The sequence below is a fragment of the Herpailurus yagouaroundi genome, unplaced genomic scaffold (assembly GCF_014898765.1).
Source record: "Herpailurus yagouaroundi ecotype Mexico unplaced genomic scaffold, PumYag 28, whole genome shotgun sequence".
In the NCBI taxonomy this organism is placed as follows: domain Eukaryota; kingdom Metazoa; phylum Chordata; class Mammalia; order Carnivora; family Felidae; genus Herpailurus; species Herpailurus yagouaroundi.
In genome coordinates, this window is record NW_024412376.1 from 13,861,906 (window position 1) to 13,877,848 (window position 15,943).

Consider the following 15,943-nt stretch of genomic DNA (forward strand, 5'->3'; position numbering starts at 1 on the left):
GTGAATGACTGGTAAACTTCTTGTGGTCTGGTTTGGTGAACTGAACTAGGAGATTAAGGAATTACTATTTCTTAAAGGTTAAAAAAATAACCCTGTTTCTCATCACTGTTAAACAATGAGGACTTTTTTAAAAAAATCACTACCAATGAATATAACTTGTAGCTTTAAAATGGACCTACTTTAAGATTATATATGTAATTTATGGTAAGGTAATATATATATTATATATGTATTATGTACTGTATATTTAATATTTTGGAAATGGGCACATGGTGAATGATGAATGTGATAGATGTGATATGTCTTGAGTTCAGAAACTCTTTTGACAATGCACCTCAAGACATATCAGAATTCACCATGAGAATAGAGCAGTGCCAAAGAATTGTTCTTAACAGAAATTAAGGATAATTCACTGTTGGCCTAATTGGGCATTATGGGAGTGTTTTGGGGGGATGACCCAGGGCTTCTTGTTTCACAAGGAAAACTTTACAGGTTAGTTGACTGATACAAGATCTGTGTCATGCTATTTGGCCCCATTTCTCTCTTGGCTGTCCTTAAGAAAATGGCCTTCTCTCGAGTTCTCTGTAATCCATGTACATGTTTATAGCATATTTCTTAACATAAACTCTGCAAGTCCATGAACTCAGGATGGAGGCATATGCTCTGTGGATATAAAGAAATGATGGCTAAGAGCAATAGTTAGAATGGTGTAGGGGTGTTGAGTTTCAGGTCTTTCATAAGTCCTGACCATAGGGTCTACTATGGATGGAATGGTTGTGTTCCCCTAAATCTATATATTAAAGTCCTAATTCTCAGTGCAGTGGAATTTGGAAGTGTGGCCCTAGAGAGATCACTGGGTTTAGATGAGGTCATGAGGGTAAAGCCCCCATGATGGGATTAGTGCCCTTGTAAGACAGTAGCCACCAGAGCTCTCTCTGCCATGTGAGGATAAACCATAAAGCAGCCATCTGAAAACCATAAAGAGACCCCTCACCAGACACCAGATCTACTAGCACCTTGATCTGGGCCTTTATAGCCCCTAGAACCATGAGGAGTAAATGTTTGTTGTGTAAGCCAACCAGTCCATGTTGTTTTGTTACAGCAGTGGCACTACGGCAGAGTGCATTCCTAACTTCCCTGATATACATCACTTTCAAGTCTCCATCCAGATCAAGGCTAACATAATTATGGGTGAAGCACCCTCTTTCTTTCTAGAGCAATCTATCTCAAGGAAAGGGGAATCATCTCAATACTCTCCTCTCTTTGTCTCTTCTTTCTTGTCAAGCCACTTTTCCTAAGACAGGATTGATTTTGAAAAGGGATCTTGGTGATCTTACATGAGGAATCTAAAAAAAAAAAAATGCTATTAAGGGATCTAATATATTGATACACACTTATTTTTAGGGAGAAGAGAGGAAGAAGAGGGAATACTTTGTATTCAGGTCCCAAACCCAGGTTGTGCTGTCCATGAGGAATGCTTAGCAGTTCTTCAGAAAGATAAATGAAAGCAGAGACCTCTCAGTGCCCCATGTCTTCACCTCTTCCTTTCTGCTCAAAGAGCTGTAGACCTGCTCATCATTTTCAGTCTTACCTTTCAGCCCTGGATATATAGGCTTTAGCTCCTCAACCAGACTGTGAATTTCTTAAGGACAGGAACTAGTCAAGTCTCTGGGATCTTTGCTGGGTGAATGTTGAGTGAGTAAGAAGACTAAATTAATGAGCACAATAAAGAGACTGGGCATGAGCTCATGAGTCTAGCTGGGCCCTTGGTTCTCAAGGGAGGAAATCTCCTTTAACCCCAGGAGAGATTGCTTTGGTTTTGGGAGCTGGCATGAGGCAAAGCAAGATCTTCACAAGCTTTCTGAAGCAAAGTTAGAGCCAGGACTCTCCCAGTTCTTCAGGTCATTCAGTTTGTAGTAATCTAACTCTTACTAGATGCAAAGTGTTGCTGTTTGCTTTCTTTTCAGCACCTTGGGCTTCAAAAAACAATGGTGCCACTCAATGCCCTGATTCCTTCTCTACAACATGGATGGACCCTGCCCAAAGAGCCTCCTGGGAACAATCAGATGGACACCAATTGACTTAAAAAGTAAGTTCTCATAGTATATATTTGAGACATTTTTTTTCAGGGAAAACTGTTGGAAATCAGGGAAAGGGTTTCTTTTCCAAATGTCAGATGTAAGCTGATTCCTCAAAGCCCCTGTTCTTAGGCTATCTCAATATGAGTGGTTTATGCACTGATCAAGCTATTTGGAGTTGCTGTAGGTTTAGATAAATGTGCTATTGTAGGGGTGAACCCTCAAAGTTTGATAAGGCAGCAGAAAGAAAAGGAAGGTAAGATGCCCTCACCAATTTAAGATGGGGGTACACTGTCAGATGGGATGGAAAAGGCAGGGACTTTTATTCAAGACATCGGAGCTTGCATCATGGTTTTGTCAGTAATCAGAGGAAGTTAGGCAAAAAATTTAACCCCCTAAGTCCCATTTATCCTTTGTGAAATAAAGCTCTATATTAAATCCCCCTGGATAATAAAGTTACTATGAAAAATAAATTAGATAAACTAAATAAAAACATATAGAAAAACACTGAGCAAATTTCCTGGCATCAGCTAAATCTGAGATGAATGAAGATTTGGATGACACAGATGACAGGAGTGTGAGGTGTATGAGAGCCAGTGAGTGTCTGGATGTCACCCTCAATCTGGGCCACACAGGCAGTCAGGCTCAGCAGAGCCACAACTAGTGGGTGGGAAAGGGAATACTCAATATTTAATAACTTGAAGCTTAGAGTTAAAAGTGAATTGTGTAAAATAGAAGCCACCTTTTCTGAATGGATACTGGGCTGATACACTTAGTCTATCAGCCCAGGGATGCAGGGGCTCACCATCCCACCTGTTCTAAAGAGATTCTGGGTCATGGATTGGCAACGACAGAGTTACTTTATGGAGGTTAAATGACTATAATGAACCAGATCAAGGGAATTAGGGATTTCCAATTGAAAACCCTGTGTATTTTATTAATTGGTTCTAGTATTCAGAATAGCCACCCCTGCATTTCCACTGAGACATGCTAAGAGTCCAAAGTCTTTGTAAAAGGCCAGCCCACTCTTTGAATGGGAAATATGAATTCCAGGAATAGATCCATCTGTGAGTAAGTTCTCATGCTTGCTCTGCTTCTTTGTACCTTGCATCTCTCATCCAATGTCTAAATGTTTATTTTTTTAAAATCTCAGAACATGAAGTTTAGATGAACAAACTGTGGGGCAATCTCTGTGTAGGGCTGAGGGAATTAGGTGCCATTGGGGAAGGAGCTGAAAAAAATCAATTTTTCATAGCCTCCTTTTCCATCTTTCCCATATTTTTGTGGTACTTGGAAAGGCGCAGAACCACTGTACTAGTTATAAGAGAAACTGGGTCTTTGCCCAGACTCCAAAGATTCAGTCCCCCATTAGTGCATAGGCTCTGCCCATAGTGATCAGCTCCTGGGCTGCTGCAGTGAGTGCCCAGAGCTGACTGAGGAATGCAGAGCTCGACTAGCTATGGGAAGCTGCAGTGGTCTCAAATATTCTGGAAGGTTGGCATGACCAGGGTTAACTGAAATCTTATTAAGAAACAGAGTAGGCTCCTCCCTGTGTCTCTTGGGAAGCTTTGGGCTTTAAGAAATTCCATTCATTCAAGAATTCCTTCTGTTTGGCCTTAAAAACTCAGTGGTTCCAGACATCAAACCTAGAATGGCCAGTTGACACCTTCCAATCCTCTGGTTTACCCTCACCAACAGAGATATCCAAATCACCACCACTCTAAGGCTCCATTCCACCAGGCTTCCACCATGTGGGAAGGACCAGATGAATGGGTTTTATACATTCACAACAAAGCTGCAGGGAACTAACTTTTGAACCAAGCCATGCACATCAACACATCAACATCTACAAGCCCTGCTGTGTGTGGGGGGGGGGGGCCCCGGTCCCCGAATCTTCGGAAGAAGGAGGGAGGTTACCCAGAAGGGGGAGCTACTCTCTGGATCACATTACTGAACAAAGAATAACTGGCTGCAGCTTGAAAGACCATTCTTTCAACCAAATTGGGTGAATGGTAACAGACAGTGAATGATGATGTTAACAGACAATATAGTTTAAATATAAGTTTCTGGAAATTGTCTTGGACCCTCATAAAAAAAAGCAATCAATGTGAATGAATAATGTAACATGACTACAAGACTGACCATCTTCATGCGTTCTATGCATCCTTCAAAACCCAATTCAAATGCAAATGTTAGTGAAGCCTTCTCTTATACCTCTACTTGAAAGTATCGCTTCCTATTTTGGAAGCCCATAACACCTCTTTTAGGGCTTTATTTTTCACTGTATTGTAATTATTTATGTACATTTCTTGCCTCATATTTAGTTCCTTGGGGTTTGTATCATCTTTAAAACCCCTCCAGTTCTAGCTTTGCACCAGACATAGTAGGTGTTCAATAAATATTTGATAGCCAAGTGAATGATTGAATTTGAAATGGGAATACTGTTCTGGCAGGAAAGCTCCAGTGGGATAAAATAAATCTATTATCTGCCACCTTGTTCGTGCCAAAAGGATCAGGGCATGGCAGACCCAGTGCTCTGAGAAATCCAAGGTCAAAGAGTCTCTACCATGGCTGTACCACATCTCAAATTCAGGTATCATTTGTACCATTCAAATTCTTCTATCATTTGCCACATCCCATTGAAATATACCTCCTACCTCTGATTTCAAAGTTCCTCAAGCATAGAAGTTGTTCCTGTTCAAAGCAGGGCATCCAGAAAGCAGCTAGCGAGTCAGAAGTGAATTCCAAATTGAAGATTTCTCTGGAAGTTTAAGACCAAGTAACAACCATAAACAGAACTAAATGCATCTCTGTGTAGAATACTCACATCCCAAGACAGCCTTCTCCCTTCAAAGGGGGCAGACTAGTTAACAATGAAAAAAATATCACATCCAGACTAGTAACAACGAAAGAAAGATCACAGCATCCTCATGGCAGTACAAAAACTTCCCACAACAGCCCTACAGCAACAGTCAAGCCCCAAAATTAACCCACTTTGCAGAGACCTGGTCTCTGCTCAGAAAAGAAAGGGGAGAAGATACAATACCTTTCCACAATGAGGTGATGTTCTACACCCCTTCCCCACTCCCATGCTTGTTCTGACATGTCCCGGATTCCCTCTCAACCAAGGGAGTTATGCTCATGTGTCAGCAGTGGAGCACTACATGGACAAAACTGGCTCGTCTGGGTCAGAAGTCATGTCATGTCCTCTACTAGGTTTACTTTTAAGAGTTTGATCCACTCAGATCCTTCCCCTCTAAGAAAAAGAGTAAACCCAGTGCTTAGGGCTACCAACACATACACCTAAAAAGTCTCTATTTTTGATGCAGCAAGTTCCTTCTGTTCACTCTGAAATCTCCTACTTATCTCTGTCTTAGTAGTGATTTGGAGGTGCAATAGGTGTGGGCATCCAGGAAGGGTGGCACCAAGTGTGGAAATGGCCCATAACCTGCCTGCAAAGAGAAGTCAGCCCAGTATTCAAGCTTCAGAAAAGTCTCCAGTAAACAAGGTGTCCCTTGTGGGAGAACCGGGGACTCTGAGATGCTAGGAGGATGGAGCAAAAAGAGGATGGTGTGGATAGCTATGTAGTGGACTTTCTCTTGGCACTGGGTGGGCTGGAGGGTAATGCTACAAGAAGGAATCCCACAGAACCCCACCTAAAAACTGGCTTCTCTCAATCTGCAATAGTTATGTCAACAAAAGAACAGGGAATAATAAGAATTGTGCTTTATCATACCTAAAAAAATAAATCAAAACTTTTCTTAAGCATTTAATTATTTCAAAAGAAATCTTGTAATCCGGGGAAGCTCAGTGAGATGGTAAATTCCTCAGAATCAAAAACCAAATTTGGAAGCATATTGTCATTGTGCCTCTGTGTGTGTGTGTGTGTGTGTGTGTGTGTGTGTGTGTGTGTGTGCATGTGAGTGAATATATCATATATTCCCACTCACCTACTTACAGGTATATATAGAAATACATATTTATCAATGGATTTTCCTCCCTTCAAGTCAACACCAGTGTGTTCCACCTTCAGTACACATGTATTATCTGCATTCCAATTCATAGACAGACCATTAATACCATAAAAAGAGAGAAATAGCTGAGAATAGGCAAAGTATAACCTAGCAAGAATTGTTTTAAGTGCCGGTTCAGCATTGTTAAAAAACAGAGCAAACCTCCCCCAAATACAAGCTAAAATGTCTGTTATTAATACACACTCTCAATTCTTTAAGGTCATCAGAAGAAAAAAGGGCAGAGAAAAAGACATATTATGAAATTGAATCTTAAGTGTTTTCCTTTTTTGTAGTCTTTGTATGTATTTTAAGGGAAAACTCGCCATTTGTAGAAATGATTCTCCCCCCTTCAGTTACTTTTCCCTAGCTCTCTCTAGAGCTAGGGAATAATAAAACATGTACAGAGTTTTGCTGATTTATCATTTTTAAGAATCTTTCATTCTAACTTATAGATCTTTCTTTATCCTATTTAAAACATTTAATGAGTTCGAGAAATGTCTTATATATTTTGGCAAAAGACACAGAAAAACAAGGGTTGTTGAAATATACAAAGTATCTAGGGCTCACGACTTAGATGTGCTTAGCTTAAGGAAAATAATTGTATTTAAACACATAGAAAAAGGTAATCAATTGCAGACAATCCACCTTGCATTTTCTATTTAAGATGCTTTCACCCTGTACTGTAATTGGTCAGGATTCTTCCGAAAATTTTGAGTCTTTATGGCATCGCTGGCTTGTAGATTACAAATGTTTCCAAATCACCATCCCTCTTAACACATAGTATGGAAAGAGTTCCAGAAAGTTTAGAGAAGATGTGAGGGCTGGGCACAAGGTAGTTCACCACCAAATAGCACAACACACAAAATCAACCTAGAGAAAACAGCAAAATCAAAAAGTTGAAAGCAGCCAGGTCAGACTAGAATGCTAGGGTGTCAGTGAGTACCATATTCCATGCCAAGAAATTGAAATTAAAAAAAGAAAAAGAAAAAAGAAAGTTGGACATAAATCAATATTGAAAGCTTCAAAAAGTCAAAGCCAAACCAATGTTTCCTTTTTCCCCCTATGCACAAACCTTTTGTTTTAAACCCAATGGCATTGAGATCAGTAATTTTATCTGGAAGATTCAAGTCTGCAGAGACACTCCCCTTCCATTGATCACTTGAGTCCACAGAAATAAAGCACCTTTGGAACCAAGAGTTGTTCAAGAATCCTAGTGTCTTATTCAATGTGTTGAAAAAGTACAGTTAAAATAATTAGAATAATTCATCAAATGACAAACACAATTATATTGACTCTAGTGAATAGGCAAAAGGGCTCCCCAGGACAATTCACAACTAAGGAGATAGAGCACAATAAAAGGCTATGACATTTTATGAATATTCTGTGTTATAGCTTTGAACTTTATTGCAAAGCAAAAAATATATATTTTTATATATATATATTTTTATCTACATTTCACCTCTGACATTGTACACAACACGAAAGCACAGAAAACCAAAAAAATCATAATGAGGTAGATACATAACACTTACAGATGGAGGAGACTAAAGAGTTTAAATTTGGCTTAATACTGTGGTCACCAATGTATGCATTTTCAACACAGCAGCAAGCATTGATTCACAGGGCAAGAAGCCCAGTGATCTCAAACCCAAAAATAAGCCCCATTAAAAAATACCTGCTTCAAAATGAAAAAAAAAAAAACATTTTTTTAAAAGTCAGGGAATCAGATGTGTTCAATCGCAAACCCTGGTGAAATAAAAAAGAAGGGGGGAGGTTGTTTTTGCTTTTGTGCCAGGAGGAAAAAAAAAAAGTAATTTTCACCTATCCAATTAGGAGTAACCTGTCCCATAGGTTTCTTCCGTGTATTCCTGCTCAGTGGGGTTGGGTCAGCCTCAGGAGCTCTGTAGCCAGCTGTTGACGGGAAGGAAATAGGATTTCCTTCTTCCTTTTCCCTAGGGTAATGCTCACCTCTGCAGCCACAGTGACAGGGACCACTAGCCTTTGAGGGCTCCTGAAACATGCCAGGAAATGGCTGGAAATCAATATAGCTGTGAAGTCTCTAGTATAGCTCTACCTTTCTAGGATCATGTGCTCTCTTGGTGGGTGAGGCAAGGGTTTGGGACACTGGGATCACCTCATTCCCCTATCAATCCCTCTTATACCCTTTCCAATGGAGAGCTGAGAAGCCCATCTTCTGCCATCTTCAATTTTACTTATGAATGCATTTTCACTGTAAAATGTGATGTCAGGTGGTGATGGCTATGGCAGAGACCACCTCCTTCCTTGTATGCCATCTTGAATGGAAGGAGGACGGGGTGAAGAGAAGGGACCTGGAGAGGACACTTGGCTGGTTGAAGCAGCAGCTGGCAGAGCCGAGCAATGAAATGCCCAACTGAGGAAGGGGCAGATCAGGCAAGTGCAGTTGGCCAATGGAGACCTAAGGGGGTCCACCCAGAAAGCCAAGGAGTAACTTGGGTTTGTTGACAGTGCCTAGAAAACCCTGGAGACCCTAAAGAGAATGTGAGAGAAGAAAGGCCCAGAGACATTAATGGGGCTAAAAGTGTAATAAAATCAAACTCCCTTGGATTGTTTAATAGTTATTTTTATGGTGGACGTGATCTGCTTTTGGTAGGATTTGCTCTGCTCCCAGAAATATCTGGGAACAGTTGCAGAACAGGTCAGCCTCAGGCAGGAGAGGAGACAGAGGGGTCCCAGAGGAATGGTTGGTGAACTGGGGATAATGGAAGGATGGGCAAGGAACTGATAAGCAGCCACCTGGGAGAGATTTGTCACATGAGCATATTGTACCTTCAAGTCAGCCTATGCTGGGCAGGGCCAGGCGCTGTTTTCTGGAAGCCAGAGTGTGAACAGTACTCTCCCATGTGTTTGTGCATCATCTCCCCTGCTGGACCATCTTTCCTCTTTGTCTTCCCAATGCCTACCCCAGGGCCTAGCCAATAGAGGGCATCATCATGGTTGAACTGCATTTTTAGAAAATGGAGTAAGAGAATGGATTGGGAAAGAAGAGAAAGTGTCCAGTGTCATAAGGGTTTTGAAGACCCCATATTCCCCCTCAAGGCAATAGCTGGGTGTATTTTTGCCTGCCTAGATGCATCTCAAGTGAATACTCACATTTGAATTTTGAACATAAAACATACTTACAGGAAATAATACAGTAGCAGGGCCCAATGGGAAAGGAACTGAACACAATTCATCTGAATATATGTCAAAACTGAGGTCTCAGCAAAGCTGGGCAACTGCTTCCATCCTGACTGGACTGGAAGATCAGCGGGGTGGTGGGAGGCAGTGTGTGCAATCTGTCTTGAGTACTTAATTCCAGAAGGCAAAGACAAAGTGAACTTGCAGCTATCACTCTCAAGTGATTCCCAGTCTTACCTTACAGGAGATCCTGGGCAAGGCAAGGCCGTGGGCACTTCCAAACATCCCAAAGCTCACTAATCCAGAGTCTAGATCTCTGTCCCCTCAGAGATCCAAAGCAAAAGGAATCAGTCAGGATTGTAAGACGCATCATTCAAGTCATTATAAGGTGGAGACTATCTGACTACCAGGCATTCAACAGTGAACGAAGGCAAGGAGAATTTTTTCCTTGGAGACCCTTGAGAAGAAGTTTGATATTTTTTTGTCTGTGTCTGTGAGGAGGAGCAAAAATTAGGTGATGTCTGAGTCTCCTTCAAACCCTGAGATTCCATTGTTTCTTTGTGCTCTGAAGAAGCTCCAGCTTTGCTCAAGGACTGAGGGATTTTTCTTTGTGTATAATTGCTGGGACTGTGGCAGGATTAGGATAGGGTGTGTGCACGTGTGTGTGCATGCATTTGTGTGCACACGCATGCAGGTATGCTCAGAAGCTGTCCAGTAGGCATTAAGCTGACATAATTGTAAGCAAACATGTAAAGCATGAGGCTGCCTCAGAGAAACAATAAGTAGGGTGCATTACTCCCTTTCCCTGACTCTCTCTAATCTGCCCTTTCCTGCCCATTTCCTGTCGTCCCTTGTGCTCTTCCTCTCTCATTTAGTTTTTATCCCCTTTGTCAGTGCACATGACAGTGACAATCACTTTCTTAAGCCTAATATTTTGATGTTGGTCATTTCATTCCCTGGCTTAGGAATTCACAGTGTCTTTCAATGACTTCTCATCCCAAATGACTTTCACCAAATGCAATAACCTGTCTCATTATTTTATTACTTTTCTGGTTTGGATTGATCATAGAGATCACCAGGCTCACCCTTGTGTTTTAGATATGGGGAAACTGAAACTTACAGAAGGCAAGCTACTAGGCGAGGAATGATGGGTACAAGAGCAGAATGCAGGTTCCCAGGCTGCCCCCACCACCAATGCCCTTCCCCTGGCCTAACACAGGCAGCTTCTTGCCATGCCTGGCCTAGAATGGCTCTTACTCTCTGCCATGTCATAGGCATTGTGTTCAGAAACCTACTCCGAATTTACCCTGTGAGGCTTACATTTCTGAATCTGCCCTAACTCCAACCGTTCAACTCTTTTTACAGATCCTTGGAGAAATAACCCACTTATCTGGAAATCTCCTCACCTTTTAAGACCACACACAAAAGTAACAACAACAAAACCTACAGAAAGAAGACACAGAAGTTCTCAGGCCAACCAGAAAAGACATCTCAAAGTGTTTATAGGGAGGCTCCCATTCCATGGAAGTCTCCAAGAACTCATACTATACAGGTCATGCTCAGGGTGACCTGTGGGAAACAGGCATCATTTTTCCTGGGGATACCTTATTGCATAAATGGTCACTAAATTTGTAAGTGCCCTAAAACCTCCCACACTCTCTCAGCCTCTCTGGCCATCTGCAAGAAAACAAAAATGCCAAGACTGCCTTCATCCCAGCTGGTCCTTGATGGGTGCTCTGAGCTACCTGGCCTTTGTGAGCTGTTGGGAAAGGACATGAGTGGAGCCTGGATCTTGAAGAAGAGTGGGACCAAATCTCCAAGCCCGTACCCCCTGCCCCCAGCTGTACCCCTACTGACCACGAAACCCTGTGCAATCATGGAGGTTCTCTGAGCCTCAGTTTCCCCATTTGTAAAATGGGGCAGAGTTTCTCGCCTTGTGAGATTCTTGCAAAGACTTAGCTAAGATCACTGTATGAAGGCATCTGGAACAGAGCCTATACATCACTGGCACTCAGTCAATGTTAGCCAAGTCTCAGTTCTCCTGTCCTCCACAAAGGGCTCTGCTCCATCATGGCTGATGTCACCTGCCACATGCTACATTGGACTTACTCTGACACCCCTACATTCCTGAGACTCCAGTAATCCTAAATACTTTTTTCCTCTAAAGATACTGCCCCATTCCCCCATGAGAGGAAACACAACATCTCTAAAGGGACTTTTTCTTCAGAATCAGCCAGCCTGAGAGAGCTTGGGGCTATACCTGATTTTTCTGGCCCTGGCATCTGGGACTCTATACCTGTCCCCTGCAGGGTCTCAGGTACCAATCAATGGCAAGAACCCAGCTAACAAAGGGTCAGCCGACATACCACAACAGGACCCTTCCACTCTGATGGGGAAGGTTTTCGTCAACAAAGGTTCTGTCTGTGCTGCTGCTGAATTGTCAGGCTTCATGATAGACACATTCCCTGGGTCTAGATTTATGGTTGCAACTCAATAATGCCAGCTTTGCAGCTGTGGCCTCAGAGGTGGCCCACCCCTTCTCAGAAAGGCAGGTTGTCATAACCCCAAAATAGGTATTGGACACTCTGCTTCGACCCTGGTGAAGGAGCAAGGGATCTAGAACACTTCCACCCTCTATCTCTTCTTCATTTTGCCCTGAGCTCTGACCCTAATGGAGGACCTGCAGCCTCTGGGTCCCTGAAGCCATCTCAGGGCCTGAGCACCAGTGGGCCGGCCAGAGAAGAGTGGGCTCATGGGGCTGGACCTTGGCAACCTCTGAGAAGCCCCTACCAGCTCCCCAGCCACTTTTTGGGAAGGGCCAGGAGTTGGAAAATCACATGGTGTTCTGGAAGTGATTCCCTTGATATTTTCTGAGCTGTAAAGACAAGCCGGCTTCTGGGAAAGACTCCTGGGTCTGTAGGCCTAAAGTTCTCCAGAATGCTACCTTTTCAGGAGCAGAAAGAATGAGTGATACATTCCTGGGATGGATCATAGCAGGTATGACCTATGGAACAGGACAAAAGCAAATGAACAGCACTTCATTAAGATCCCCTGAGTAGCTAAGAGTATGTGTAGGGTGGGGGAGGAGTCGAGGAATGAGGCCAACAGAGAAAATGCATTCGTGTCAAAGGACCGACTTCCTTTTTCAATCCAAAGGAATTCCATCTAAGCTCCCACCAGCCAGAGAACGGAAGCGTGTTGTGCTGGAGCAGTTTAGGCAGTGTCGGAATTAATCTTTTAAAAACTGTCTCGGATGGCTCGGCCACCTTGTGTGAGATTCGTAAACCGTGTGCAAAACTCAGACTTGTGCAGGCAACCAGAGAAGGTAAGAACCTGTCTTCTGCACGCAGGGCTTCCCCTGGCTGATTTGTGCTTTGTCTAACCCAGGATCTCTCTTCTTCCCAGCGGCTCTTTTTAAAGCCTGGTGAAGGCAGGCGAGGCCAAATTGGCTACAGGGTAGAACCCGCTATTCTCCCTCTTGGTGAGCTGCTGAACATCTATTTCAAATACCTCTAAAGGATGGACAGCCTGAGGGCTGAGTTCCCGAATGCTTTTGATGCTGGGCTCTTGAAGATTCTCTCTATGTCTGACTTTCAGAATGAAAGCAGATGCAGTAACCCCACCCAGGCACATTGCAGTCACTGGCTGGCAAGGGAGGAGGGGTATTAGCAAAAAGTAGTGCAAAGGTAGGGAGGTGGGATTTGGCACTAGGTAGAGCACGTAGAGTCGGTGGGAAGGAGGCATTGGCATAAAGCGAAGGTAGAAAATACTCACCCTCTGGGGATAGGTTACTCCGTATAGATGACCACAAATAAGGAACAAAAACACCTGGGTCAAATCCTTCCCAGAGTATGCCAGCTCCCTGCCAGGCTCTGTATTCAGGACCAAGGTGTAGGTGCTGATTTAGCTGAAGGTCCCTGTCATTCCCCCAGCCCCCAATCCCAGAGGTCACATGCTCATTGTCCCACTTAAGCCAAATTTTTTTTTCTTGCCTTAAGCCAACACATCCCCAAAACATATCCTATAAAAGTAGATTTCATAAAGAAGATAAATATTTTGAATCAAGAAGAGGATGAAAACAAGTTGTAAACATGTAACTGAAACACAAAAATACACATCAGTTCACTTACAGAACCAAACAGGGTTACATCGAATCATTTAAAATGAAAGCAAAGGAAAACTCTTCTCGGGAGCTCTTAAATTTAGGAAAAGAATCACTGTAGCATGCTCACCTTGAACCAGGGATTGGATATTGTGGTTCTTGTACAAAGGAAAATCTGGGAGGGAGGTGGAGGTCCGAGGTGAAGGAGGGAGGAAGATTGCATAGTTGTGAAACAGTGGCTTCTCATCAAGGTGAACAAGTGCGTCCTCTGATAAAATAGCGTTTGATTTTTTTTTTTTCTGTTCATTTCTGTTCACGGTATTTTTCTCTGTCCACCAAACATGTCATACACTGACACATATATACACTACACACACACATGCGAGCGCTAAACACCTGAATTACACAGCCATACTTGAAAACGCCCCCTCCCCACTCGTTCTGCGCAAAGTTCCTATTTGCTTTTGCTACATCCTGACCCGTTTCTTATCAAAACTCCTGTTTCGGATTGTTTCTTTAGCAAAAGGGATTGAGACGGGGGGGGGGGGGGGGGCCTTCGAGGAAAGCACCGGAAATGGTTCTATTCTCTCACTGAATTTCTGTGGCAATGCCTTGCATTTTGGTTAGGGGCTCACTAGTTTTTAAGAGATAGGAAACAACTGCCTCTCTTTTTTTTTTTTTAAGCTTTCTTGAGGTAAACATTATTTGCTAACACCTTAGGCAGCAGACAAGTTTTATAGTGCTGTTGAGAAACTTTGCAAAAAGGAGGAAACACCACCAAAGTGTAACATCGATGCTTAAGAACATTTAGAAAGCAAGTCCCCGTTTTAACTCATTTCCCCTTCCTCTCATTTGGCCAACTCCTTCTAGTAACATATAGAGCAGAACAAAGCTGATTAATTGTCTATATCATACTGGGCATCCCGTATCCCAACCCACGGTAAACCTCTCTTGCTCACATACTAAAAATTGTGAGTCAACTGAAAAATTAAAATAGAGATGAACACACTTTACATTTTTTCATCCTTTCTATCTGCCTCAAGCATATATATATATATATATATATATATATATATATATATATGATAGTTTACATTAATATAGGAAATAGCAGAGGTTTTTAGTTACATTTTATACAGAATCACTGCATCTTATCCTTATTTTCTATGCTCTCTCTCTTTTTGGATAAACAATTGGCTATAACAATCTATAGTAAGGCTTCACAGAAAGAATTCTGCATGTTTTGTTTTTCTCTAAGAACCAAGGTTTGTAAAATGAGGTTTGATTCTAGCACCTTATGCAGTATTAGTGATGTTGTTCCCTTGGGAGAAATTAGCAGTACCCAACACTGCAGGTGAATCTCTATCGGTTACGCAGTTCTCAAAGGCATTGCCAAAGGGAGGACGCTCGACACGGCGGAGATGCAGGAGCAAGTGGGGACAAAACAAAACCCCAGGATTAAAGTCTTAGCATCGTACAAATAAAATCTTAAAACCGTGTCAAGTTGCTGTCTCCAAATTAATAATGACTTAGTGTTTCAGGGCCACCAATGAATCCCTTTAGGTTATCCTTCCCCATGAGGTAAGGAAATATACTATGATGTCCATTTTAAATGGGAGACTGAGTCTGGGAGACCATACACAGGTCACAGAGGAAACTGTCTGGGTAAGAAACAGGGTGGGGGGATGCCCAGCCTCTCGCCTCTTACTACCAGACTGTTCCTTGTCACCTCTAACTGGTGACTTGAGATTTTGGAAAAGCAGCTTATTGGCCACTGATGAGGAAGCAAAACAAACAAACAGTTTTTGTTTTTGTTTTTTTTTTAAATATCAGCACCAAAGGAAGTTCAAAAGAAGCTGCTCTTTGCTCCCTTATCAAACATCCCATATTACGGAGACAGCAACTTTCACAAGAAGGGAAAAGAAAATTAGTCACAGGAGTAACCCATCTCTTTTGTGGGTGCCCTTCCCCAAAGTCAGTTAGTTAGTTTCAGTTGAGTAGCATCGATTTTTGCAGAGGAATGATCAACTCCCACCAAAGCTGCATCAGAACCTCAATTATATAATTATATAACTATAGTGATATCTCTATCTCTATATCTATTTATATATGTATACATTAAAGTCTTTTACTGCACTGGCACGTGATACCAAGGTAACGTACTGGCATTGCTGTTTGCTGCAAGTGGCCGCCTTGACTGGAGTTACACGAGAGAGAAGCACCACGAGAAAAGGCACCACAAGGTTTCAAGAAGTTAAATTGTTTGTTGTCACCGCCCTGATCTCGCCATGGTGGGGAAACAGAAAAGTCTTTCATCTTTAGCAAGGACCCTGGAACAACTGATTCAAAGATTATCCCAATCCACATACATCCAACTCAACTCAACAGGGAGAGAGGGAAGAAAAGAGCCGGATGTGGTTCATTTTACTGCTATTTCTTTTTGGCTACTGGAAAAAGGAAAGCATTTTCATTTTTAAAAAGAAAAGGCGGTGGGGGTGGGGGAGGGTGGGGACTCAGACACTGGAAACCAAGCCATCCTAAAAAAGGGAGAATAAGAACAAAAGTCTTGTGCTAAGGAAAGTCCTACATGG

General features: G+C 42.4%; 1 long non-coding RNA gene across 3 annotated transcripts in view; it reads left to right on the top strand.

Moving 5' to 3' along the window:
• Positions 1 to 14,358, top strand: part of LOC121026935 (uncharacterized) — a 59,189-nt gene extending 44,831 nt beyond the window's left edge. For all 3 annotated transcript variants that reach the window (XR_005788502.1, XR_005788500.1, XR_005788501.1), the window contains exons 3-4: positions 1,968 to 2,089; positions 10,616 to 14,358. This is a non-coding gene — a long non-coding RNA (uncharacterized LOC121026935). The remainder of the gene's footprint in view (positions 1 to 1,967; positions 2,090 to 10,615) is intronic.
• The last annotated feature ends 1,585 nt before the right edge of the window (positions 14,359 to 15,943 follow it).